The sequence below is a fragment of the Pleurodeles waltl genome, chromosome 3_1 (assembly GCF_031143425.1).
Source record: "Pleurodeles waltl isolate 20211129_DDA chromosome 3_1, aPleWal1.hap1.20221129, whole genome shotgun sequence".
Lineage (NCBI taxonomy): Eukaryota > Metazoa > Chordata > Amphibia > Caudata > Salamandridae > Pleurodeles > Pleurodeles waltl.
In genome coordinates this window covers 1627948898-1627960674 of record NC_090440.1, presented here as the reverse complement: position 1 = coordinate 1627960674, position 11777 = coordinate 1627948898, and positions in this window count along the sequence as shown.

The following is an 11777-nucleotide window of genomic DNA, read 5'->3' as shown; positions in this document are numbered from 1 at the left end:
GTGGTGGGGGTGAGGATGGTGGTGGGGGTGAGGGTGGGGGTAAGGATGGGGTGGGGGTGAGGGTGGGGTTCGAGGATGGGGGTGAGGGTTGGGGTATGATTTGGCATGCAGGTGGGGGGGAAGCAGTAGTGAAGCTTCAACTTACCAGTATCCATTCCTCCGCCGACTCCTGCGAGGCCGTCAGGATGCAGGATGTTCAAGACTTCCTCCTCCCATGTTGTAAATTGTGGGGGTTGAGGTGGGGGTCCTCCGCCAGTCTTCTGCACGGCGATGTTGTGCCTGGATACCATGGAACGCACCTTCCCCCGTAGGTCGTTCCATCGCTTCCTGATGTCTTCCCGATTTCTGGGGTGCTGTCCCACAGTGTTGACCCTGTCGACAATCCTCTGCCATAGCTCCGTCCTCCGGGCAATGCTGGTGTATTGGATCTGTGTGCCGAACAGCTGGGGCTCTACCCGAACGATTTCCTCCACCATGACCCTGAGTTCTTCGTCTGAGAAGCGGGGGTGTCTTTGGGGTGCCATGGGGTGGTGTGTATGATGTGTGGGGTGGAGTATGTGTAGTTAAGTGTGTTGAGTGTGGTGGTGTGTGTTGTTTTGTGTGTGGGTATTGTGTGGGTGATGGTGTTGAGTGGCTGTGGCTGCTAGTTTGTGGATGGTGGTGTCTCGCTCTGGCCTTCTTTCTGAATTTTTGGTCGTAGGGGTTTGTGGGTGATGTGGGTGTGTGTTTTATATTGTATTGTGTGTGTGGGAGTGGTGTGTGTATGTGTATCAGGTGTGTGGAATTCAAATAGGCCAATGTGGCTGAGTTTTGTTCGTTTGTGTGTATTCTGACCGCAGCGGTGTGTCCCGCTAATGGAATACCGCGTTTGAAAGACCGCCGTGTGGATTCGTGGTTCGTAATGGCATGGGCGTATTTCTGTTGGCGTGACGGTGGAGGTTTTGTCATCTCCACTTTTCCGCCGACCGCTGGTCTGGCGGTCTGTTTTGGCAGTCGGATTTTCGGAGGTTTGGCTGCTGCGGGTCAGAATGACCGTGGCGGGTTTCCGCGACCGCGGCGGGATTATGGAGGATTTCTGACCGGCGGTAGGCGCCTTTTACCGCCGAGGTCAGAATGACCACCATAGTAATGTGTTGTATATGTCTTGACAGTGAAATACTGCCAAATGTGTTTTTCACTGTTGCAAGGCCGGTCCATCTCATAAGTTAACATTGGGGCTACCTTTAAATATGATTAAAGTTTAAAGTGTAGATTCCCTTTGGGAACGGATAGACATATGGGGTTTGGGGTCTCTGAGCTCACAATGTAAAAATACATCTTTTTGTAAAGTTGATTTTAAGATTGTGTGTTTGAAAATGCCACTTTTAGAAAGTCAGCATTTTCTTGCTTAAACCATTTCTGTGACTCTGTCTGTTTGTGGATTCCCTGTCTGGGTCAGTTTGACAGTTGGGCTGGTTGCACCTCTCATTAGACAGTGACACAAAGGGAGCTGGGGTGTAGCCTGCATATCTTGATGAGCCATCTGTGCTAGGAGAGAGAGGAGGAGTGGTCACTCACACCTGAAAGGCCTGTGCCTGCCCTCACAGAATGCAGTCTCCAACCCCCTGCTGTGTGTCTAGGGCCTGGCTTGGGCGAGGCAGGATTTTACAAACAAGAGAGACTTTTCTTTGAAGTAGGCCTACTTCAAAGGGCAAAATGGGTATAAGAAGGGCACCCAAAACCACAGACTTTAGAACACTTCTGGAAATCAAGGGGAACCTCTGCCTGGAGAAGAGCTGAGGAAGAAGAGCTGCCCTCCCTGTGACTGTGTTACGTACTGCGCTGGACTTCTCACCTCTGGATTTCGGATTGGCGAATACACCAAGTCTTCTACAGGTCCTGGATACTCCCAGATAAGGGCGACCCCTTCTAGTAGCCACGGTGCCGCTTGACAGGCTATGCCAAAGCAGACCGTACCCTCCAGAAGGAGTCCCAGAGGGAAAAAAAACCAACACTGGGGGAAAAACCTCTAACAGGAACTCCTGAATGAAAACAAGAAAAAACAGGACTTGACAACAGGAAACAAAAATAGGCAATATCCAGGGTAAAAGGCAGGAAAAAAGAAACAGGCAAAAATATCCCAAGGCAAAAGCAGGAACAAAGAACAGGCAAAAGTCTCCCAAGGCAAAAAAGCAGGAACAAAGAACAGGAGCGAACAGCACAACCAGAAGGAAATGTTTGCAACGCAAGGAGTAACAAGACTGACTGACATATACTGAGAAAAAGGAAGTGACATCACAGGAAAAGGAAGTAACACCATCTTGGATTGGGAAAAGCCCATAGACCAGTATAGGAAAAAGAAAGTAGTATAAAACAAAAACAGAGCATGCTGGGACAAAAACACAAAGAAGACAAGATGGACACAACATGGATAGAGACAGGCAAAAGGACCAACAAAAACCCACCACCAACAACAAAAGAAGAAAAAAGGGCTACAGGTAAGTGTAGCGCGACCAGGAGTGAAATATATGCTTCCCAGAAAGCATAGTCAAAAAACGCTGGGAATGGCGCACCGAATATCGGTAGCGCGTTCCACCCGCGAGGACAGAAAGAGACGCCACGTCAGAGTGCAGCGTTACAGACTGTGCTTTGTGGAGCTATCCTGCAGTTGCTGCTTCTGCCCGTGCTAGAGGAACAAGACTGGACTTTGTGTGCCTTCCTTCTTGTGAAGAACTCTCCAAGGGCTTCTATCTGTCAGCACATGGAGCAACTGCAGGATAGCTCCACAAAGCACAGTCACAGGCAGGGCAGCTCTTCTTCCTCAACTCTTCAGCTCTTCTCCAGGCAGAGGTTCCTCTTGGTTTCCAGAAGTGTTCTAAAGTCTGTAGTTTTAGGTGCCCTCATTATACCCATTTTGCCCTTTGAAGTAGGCTTACTTCAAAGAAAAGTCTCTCTTGTTTGTGAAATCCTGCCTTGCCCATACCATGCCCCAGACACACAGCAGGGGGTTGGAGTTTGCATTGTGTGAGGGCAGGCACAGCCTTTTCAGGTGTGAGGGACCACTCCTCCCCTTCCTCCTAGCACAGATGGCTCATCGGGATATGAAGGCTACACCCCAGCTCCATTTGTGTCACTGTCTAGTGAGAGGGGCAACCAGCTCAACCGTCAAACTGACACAGACAGGGAATCCACAAACAAGCAGAGTCACAGAAATGGTTTAAGCAAGAAAATGCTCACTTTCTAAAAGTGGCATTTTCAAACACACAATCTTAAAATCAACTTTACTAAAAGATGTATTTTTAAATTGTGAGCTCAGAGACCCCAAACTCCACATGTCCATCCGCTCCCAAAGGGAATCTATACTTTAATCATATTTAAAGGCAGCCCTAATGTTAACCTATGAGAGGGACAGGCCTTCCAACAGTGAAAACTGAATTTAGCAGCATTTCACTGTCAGGACATATAAAACACATTACTATATGTTCTGCCTTAAACGTACACTGTACCCTGCCCATGGGGCTACCAAGGGCCTACCTTAGGGCGTGCCTTACATGTAGGAAAAGGGAAGATTCAGGCCTGACAAGTGAGTACACTTGCCAAGTCGAATTGGCAGTTTAAAACTGCACACACAGACACTGCAGTGGCAGGTCGGAGCCATGTGTACAGAGCAACTATTGTAGGTGGCACAACCAGTGCTGCAGGCCTACTAGTAACATTTGATTTACAGGTCCTAGGCACCTCGAGAACTCCACAAGCAGACACTGAACGCCACAACAGACGAATCACACACCCAACCACACAACAGCACCCTCACCTACATCCACACAACACACCACTCACAACACACACCCTGGCACCCCCCCAAACACCCACGCTTCACAGAAAGGGAGCTAAGGACCCTGGTGGATGAGATACAGAAGATCAAGCCAGAATTATTCGGGGCACAGGTCCAGCACACACCCATCGCCAGGAAGATGGAATTATGTCAGACCATTGTCAACAAGGTCAATACAGTGGGACACCATCCACGCATGAGGGACGCTATCCGCAAGAGATGGAACGACCTGCACGGGAAGGTGAGGTCCATGGCATCCCAGCACAAAATTGCAGTCCAGAAGACTGGGGGAGGACCTCCACCAACACCCCACGACTACATTGACTGGGAGGAAAAGGTACGGGACATCCTGCACCCTGAGGGCCTCACTGGACTCACTGGAAGAATGGACTTGGGTAAGTCGCCTACAATTACACCATATCCATCACACCTGTAATGCATGCACCACCCCACCCCTCCAACATCCACCAGGACCACTACCCCACCCATGCCACAATCACTACATCCAGTCACCCTGCATGCCCACAAATCCACCAACAGGCCCACATACCCCTCTCTGTGCACAGCCACCCACTCCTGCAAGGAATCCCAAAGGCACTACACCACCCACAATGCACCTCGACATCCTAAGCAAAATACAATGGCAACCTCACAAAGGCACCCTGCATGGCCCAAAAGTGGAAAACCAGCACAAAACAGTCCAGCCCTGTGCACCCCATCCGATTATGCAATTGTAACAGACCTGTCCGTTCCCCCCAAAAGGCACCACCACCCATGCCACCCTGACAGACAGGACAAGGTGTGGCAGTGCCCCACATGGAGACAGAGGCACCACCCAGGACACTGGAGAGGGAACCCTGGACAGTGAGGAATACCCTGGCCCATCACACAGTCCTGGACTGTCACATCCTGCAGCCCCACCCAGGACACCACTGACACCCCACCACACACCCACCAACATCAGGCCAGGGCAACCAACCTCACACCTGTGTATCCAGGCCACAGACTGGTGGAACATAAGGACAGAGGCCACAGTCACCACCTACCAACAGGCAGGAAGACGATGGCCCCAGTGCAAATTGTACCGCCAGACCTGTGCAGGGGACACAGGCGCAGGGGGCTAGGCCCAGTGGGAGGGCATCAGTGGCCCAGGGGGGAGGTCTCAGGATGGATGCTGCAGCCCAGGACGTGATCTCTGAGGTCCTGGGAGCATACCACCATATGCAGGACAGATTGGCCCAGATTGTTGCCACCCTGGAACAGAGTGAAAAGGCTGCAGAGAGCCCAACACCAAGAGACCATGGAGGTGTGGGAACTGCACATTGCTACCAAGGTCACCATAGCAGGTGTGCTGCTACATCTTGTCCCAAACGAGCCTGAGACCCCCCCAGACCAGGAAGCCCCTACTACAGGCCAAGATACAGACCGGCCAACAACAGCAGCAGCAGCAACTGGACTTGTGCCACCATCTCAGGACACACAGGAGACCTGCACCTCAACACGTACAGGCCAACACCAGGCACCCAAACGGTCCCTCAGGCCCAGATATGGAACTGGAACACCTGCCAAGACCAAGCCTCCTCTAAGAAGTGACACTGACAAGAACTGTCCTCCAAGTGTGCCACTGAACCACCGTCCACTTTGTGCAATAACAACCCCAAAAACTGTAAATAACAGATGGACATATTACCACTGCCAACAATAGCTGATACCATGTAGCCAATATGGACATCCACCAGTAGCCCACTCCAATCACTGTAAAGAGCACCCTGGCATCCCTGACACAAAATAAAACAACTGTTTACCAATGTAAATGTCCCCTGTCATTATGTTGAATGAAATCGAAGTGTGCATGCAATTGTCTCTGAAATCATTTATTCATATCTTAATAGCAGGAATGGCACCCCACGCATAACATGTGGTTGTGCTAACAGAATTGTCAAACAAGTTGTCCATAATATCACATGTCCCATGCAAACCTGGTCACAGTGACAATGTCTATAGACCCAACACCCCCATAAAGGACACTTAGTTACTGGAAGTACAGTTGGATCAGTTGGTTCCTGGAGTGTACATCTTCCCCCTCCTCATAATCACCATCACTCTTATCCCCTCTCTGAGGAAGCTGGTCTGGATATACAGCCCCCTCCTCCTCCAAGAGGGGAATAGATTTCCTCACAGCCACATTATGCAGCATGTAGCAGGCCACCACTATTCTAAACACCTTTACAGGCTCATAGGCCAGGGATCCCCTAGAAATATGGAGGCAACGGAATCTAGCCTTCAGGAGACCTATTGTGCGCTCTATCACCCTCACAGTACGTCCATGGGTCTTATTGTAATTCCTCTCTGCATCTGTCCTAGGATTCCTCACTGGTGTCAGAAGCTAACGCATGTTGTGGTAGCCAGAATCACCTGAAAAAGGGGGCAAAACAGGACTGTCACTGACAAACCTCAGTTGCAGACAGCCTGGCTGTATGCTATGTGCCAAAAAGTGTCAGAAACACCTACCTATGATCCATCCTCTGTCCCCTTGTAGTTGTTCCATCATGTGTGGCACACTGCTGTTCCTCAGCACAAAGGAATCATGGACTGATCCAGGGAACGTGGCATTCACATGTGAGATGTACTGGTCTTCAGTACACACCAATTGAATGTTCATGGAGTGAAACTTCTTCCTGTTTCTGTACACCTGTTCACTTACTCGTGGGGGGATGAGAGCTATGTGGGTTCCATCGATGGCACCTATCACATGGGGAATGTTGGCACAGGCATAGAAGTCAGACTTGATGGCAGGGAGGTCAGCACTTTGTGGAAACTTCACATAGGACTGCAGGTGTCGTACAAATGCATTCAGGAATCTGGACAGTATAAGGCTAAACATTGGCTGTGAAAAACCTGTACCCGTGCCCACTGTCACTTGAAATTAGCCCGTGGTCAGGAAATGGAGTGCAGAGAGCACTTGCACTTCAGTAGGGATGGCATGCTGTTTCCGATTAGCCGATCTCAGTGCTGGATCCAGTAATGCACAAAGTTCATGAACAGTAGCACAGTTGAGTCTGTAATTGATAATGATCTAACGCTCCACCATGGTCCGCAAATGGCCTACTTACTACTGCAAGGCTGACCTCTACCATAGACTAACATTGGAATTACCTTATTACATTTAATTAGCTGTAATTTTCAAATGGGAACAGGTAGTCAGTTCATGTTTGGTGTTTTGGAATTGTAATGAGAATCCTAAATTATGGTAAATTAGAATTTAATACTGCAATTCTGGAAACTCCACTTTTAGAAAGTTGTCATTTTCCTGCTTTAGTCAGTTAGTGCCTGTAGCCTGTCTCTGGGTCACATGACTGGATGTAGCTTATGGTTGGGCTTTGCATATTCCTCCTAGACATCCACACACAATAGAGAGCTTATGTGTGCCTTGATGGACCATCACTGACAGGACTGGAGGTCGGAGCTGAGCACAGCCCTACTTACACATTAATAGGCTGTATCCTGCCTCTACACATAGGGCTGCATACCCCCTATAGTTAGTCTGGAGCCAAGGTAGGGAAGGCAGGATGACTTTAAAGGGAATTCTAGAAGCTTGTCCTGCCTTCCAGAGGAAGCATACCATGTGTTAATATTGGACCTCAGACACTACTTCTGCAGTACACTCCTGGTCCGTGGATACTCCAGGAAGAAGGACTGCTGTGCTGCTGAAAGGACTACCATTCTACTGCCTTGCTGGACGGATTCCTGCTTTGCTGCCATCCTGCCTGAGTCAGAGGCATTGGACCAGCTCCTGAACCCAGGACTTCCAGACTGACTGCAAAGGATAGTCTGGTGGCCTCCTGTTCGGAGTCATAGGGCCATAACAGGCTCACAACCACCTGATCCAACACCTAGATCAAGCTGGAGCACGCCCTTGACCCCCAAGTGGTGTCCCTCAAATGTTGGACCTTTTGTATGGTCTCAGAGAGATTGCATTGATGTGTGTGTGCTCTTCATGACCTTGAACGAGCCTGCTAGTGCCAAAACTGTGTCACTTGCAGAGCCCACCTGTTAGACCTGTAACGGTTTCCCCTGTCTTTTTTTGCTTCTGCTTCCTATATTTTTAACTGCGTGATGGATTTTGCTCTTGCTAGTTTCTGCCCCCTAGACACCAGGGATTTATTTATTTTTTGTTTTTTTTGTGTTTTTTATTTGTGGGGAGCAACCCCTTAGGCAAGGGTCACTCCAATGGGGGCAAAACATTTTCTAGGCCATTTCTGCCCCTCTTGGGTTTCAGATCGACCTATTTTTATTAGGTTTGGGGGCAGAAACCACTAGACACCAGGGATTTTCTTTTTTTATATGTACACATAGGGGAAGCGGCCCCTTTGGGCAAGGGCCGCTCCCAAGGGGGGCAAATAATTTTACAGCTGGTTCTGCCCCCAGTGGGGCAGAAACCCCCTAGACACCAGGTATTTTTTATGTATTTTTATGTGGGGCATGACCCCTTTGGAATGGGTCGCTCCCCTGGGGGCAAAATAATTCTAGCCCATTTCTTCCCCCCCTTGTAGGCAGATCGGCCTATTTCTATTAGGCTAATTTTGTCAGTTTCTCTTGAAGGGAGCGACCCCTTAGGCAAGGGTCGCTCTCCTGGGGGCAAAATTTGTTTTAGCCCATTTCTCCCCCCCTTGGGGGCAGAACGGCCTATTGTAATTAGGCTGATCTGCCCCCGGGGGCAGACACCTCAAGGCACCAGGATTTTTTTTTTTTTTTTTATATGTGGGGAGCGGCCCCTTAGGCAAGGGTTGCTCCCCTGGGGGCAAAATTATCTTTGGGCCATTTCTGTCCCCCTTAGGGGCAGATCGGCCTATTTTTATTAGGCCAATCTGCCCCCAGGGTGGGCAGAAACCACTAGACACCAGGGATTTTTATTATTTTGCTAAACTTTCACGCAAGGGGAGCGACTTCTTAGGCAAGGGTTGTTCCCCTGGGGGGCAAATTTATTTTAGGCCATTTCTGCCCCCCTTGGGGGCAGAGCTGCCTATTTTTATTAGGCCGATCAGCCTCGAAGGGGGGCAGAATCCACTAGGCACCAGGGATTTTTTGTTTGCGCCAATATCACGCAAGGGGAGTGACCCCTTAGGCAAGGGTTTCTCCCCTAGGGGGGAAATTTATTTTAGGTAATTTCTGCTCCCCTTGGGGGCAGATCAGCCTATTTCTATTAGGCCGATCTGCCCCGGGGGGGGGGCAGAAATCACTTAGGCACCAGGGATTGGTGTGTGTGTTTTGTTTGGGGGGGCAGCCCCTTGGGCAAGGGTCGCTCCCCATGGGGGCACATTACTGTTGACCATATCTGCCCCCCTTGGGGGCAGATCGGCTTTTTTTTGGAAGGCCCATCTCCCCCCAAGAGGTGCAGAAAGCCAACCAGAGACCAGGGAAGATTGTTTTTCAAAATAAGAGGGTGGGGGGGCCAAGTTGTTCCGCCCACCAGTGGGCAGATGGGGCAATTACCCCGATCCACACCCCGGGGGCAGGAAGGCTACTAAATGCCAGGGAATAAAAAATAAAAAAAATAGTGGGGTGGTGGCTACCAACCAGTATGGTCATGGTTATGCCCCTACCCCAGCTGAAGGGGGTAACAGTCTTTCAGTTCTCCCCCACACACTAAAACATCTTATCCCAAGGCAAGCAAGTGGACATTTGATTATTTGGGGTTTTGGTTTTATATTTGGGCCATGAGAGCTTGGCGAACTCTCAAAATCGTCCCACTTGGAATGGTGAGGGCTACACTTTTTGGACTTTGGGACGCTGCCATGTAGAAAAATCCACAAGACCTAGACACATCTGAAAACTAAACATCTGGGTGAGTCCAGGGTGGTGTGCTTCAAATGCACCCCGCACCATTTTCTTACCCACAATGCCCTGAAAACCTCCAACTTTGCTGGAAAACACACGTTTCCCACATTTTTGTGATGGAACCTACCGGAATACACAAAATTCCTACCACCCAGCATTGTCTCATCTATACAGATAGAAATTCTGCCCCACTTGTCAGCCTAAAAATGTTTTTTTCCAAACTGCCCTTTTGGACCCGCTTTAGTTCCCCCTCAATTTTGACATGTTTTTGGATCTTCCCTGTCACAGGCACTTGGCCCACCTACACAAGTGAGGTATCATTTTAACCGGGAGACTGAGGGAAACGTTGGGTGGTAGGAAATTTTGTCCCAGTACAGTGATCCCACACAGAAATGTGGGAAAAATGTGATTTTTGAGCTAAATTTGAGGTTTGTTGAGGATTCTGGGTAAGAAAACACTGGAGTATCCACGCAAGTCACACCTCCCTGGACTCCCTTGGGTGTCTAGTTTTCAGAAATGTCTGGGTTTGGTAGGTTTCCCTGTATGGCTGCTGAGCCCAGGACCAAAAGCGCAGGTGTCCCCGCAAAAACAGGTAGTTTTGTATTTGATAATTTTGATGTGTACAGATAGTGTTTTGGGGCATTTTACTTTCGCAGGCACTGGGCCTACCCACACAATTGAGGTACCATTCTTATCGGAAGACTTGGGGGAACACTGGGTGGAAGGACATTTGTGGCTCCTCTCAGATTCCAGGACTTTCTGTCACCAAAATGTGAGGAAAAAGTGTTTTTTGGGCCAAATTTTGATGTTTGCTAAGGATTCTGGGTAACAGAACCTGGGGAGAGCCCCACAAGTCACCCCGTCTTGGATTCCCCTAGGTCTCTAGTTTTCAAAAATGAACAGGTTTGGTAGGTTTCCCTAGGTGCCGGCAGAGTTAGAGTCCAAAATCCACAGGTAGGCACTTTGCAAAAAACACCTATGTTTTCTGTAGAAAAATGTGATGTATCCACGTTGTGTTTTGGAGCATTTCCTGTCGCGGGCACTATGCCTACCCACACAAGTGAGGTACCAAAACTTATCGGGAGACTTGGGGGAACATAGAATAGCAAAACTAGTGTTATTGCCCCTTCTCTTTCTCTACTTTTTTCCTTCCAAATATAAGACAGTGTGGAAAAAAGACGTCTATTTGAGAAATGCCCTGTAATGCACATGCTAGTATGGGCACCCCAGAATTCAGAGATGTGCAAATAACAACACCTCAACACCTTATCTTGTGCTCATTTTGGAAATACAAAGGTTTTCTTGACACCTATTTTTGACTCTTTATATTTCAGCAAATGAATTGCTGTATAGAATGAAAACCCACTGCAAGGTGCAGCTCATTTATTGGCTCTGGGTACCTAGGGTTCTTGATGAATCTACAAGCCCTATATATCCCCACAACAAGGTGAGTCCAGCGGACGTAACTGTATAACTGTATAAGTTACAGAGTAAAACGTAGAGAAAAATGGCTGTTTTTTTCACCTCAATTTCAATATTTTTTTATTTCAGTTGTTATTTTCTTCAGGAAACCCTTGTAGGATCTACACAAACTTCCCATTGCTGAATTCAGAATTTTGTATACTTTTCAGAAATGTTTAGGTTTCAGACCCATTTTTGTCACTGACTGAAAGGAGGCTGAAAGCACAAAAAATCATAAAAATGGGGTATGTCCCAGTAAAATGCCAAAATTGTGTTGAAAATTTGGGTTTTCCGATTCAAGTCTGCCTGTTCCTGAAAGCTGGGAAGCTGGTGATTTTAGCACCGCAAACCCTTTGTTGATGCTATTTTCTTCTGCAGCCCTTTTTTCACATTTGTTTTTAAAAACGAAATTTTCACTGTGTTTTGGCTAATATCTTGGCCTCCTTCAGGGGAACCCACAAAGTCTGGGTACCTCTAGAATCCCTAGGATGTTGGAAAAAAGGATGCAAATTTGGCGTGGGTAGCTTATGTGGACAAAGATTTATGAGGGCCTAAGCAAGAACTATTCCAAATAGGCAAAAAAAGGCCTGGCACAGGAGGGGGAAAAGGCCTAGCAGCGAAGGGGTTAAGGAATGTTTCAGACATGTGGTCTTAGTGATAAGAG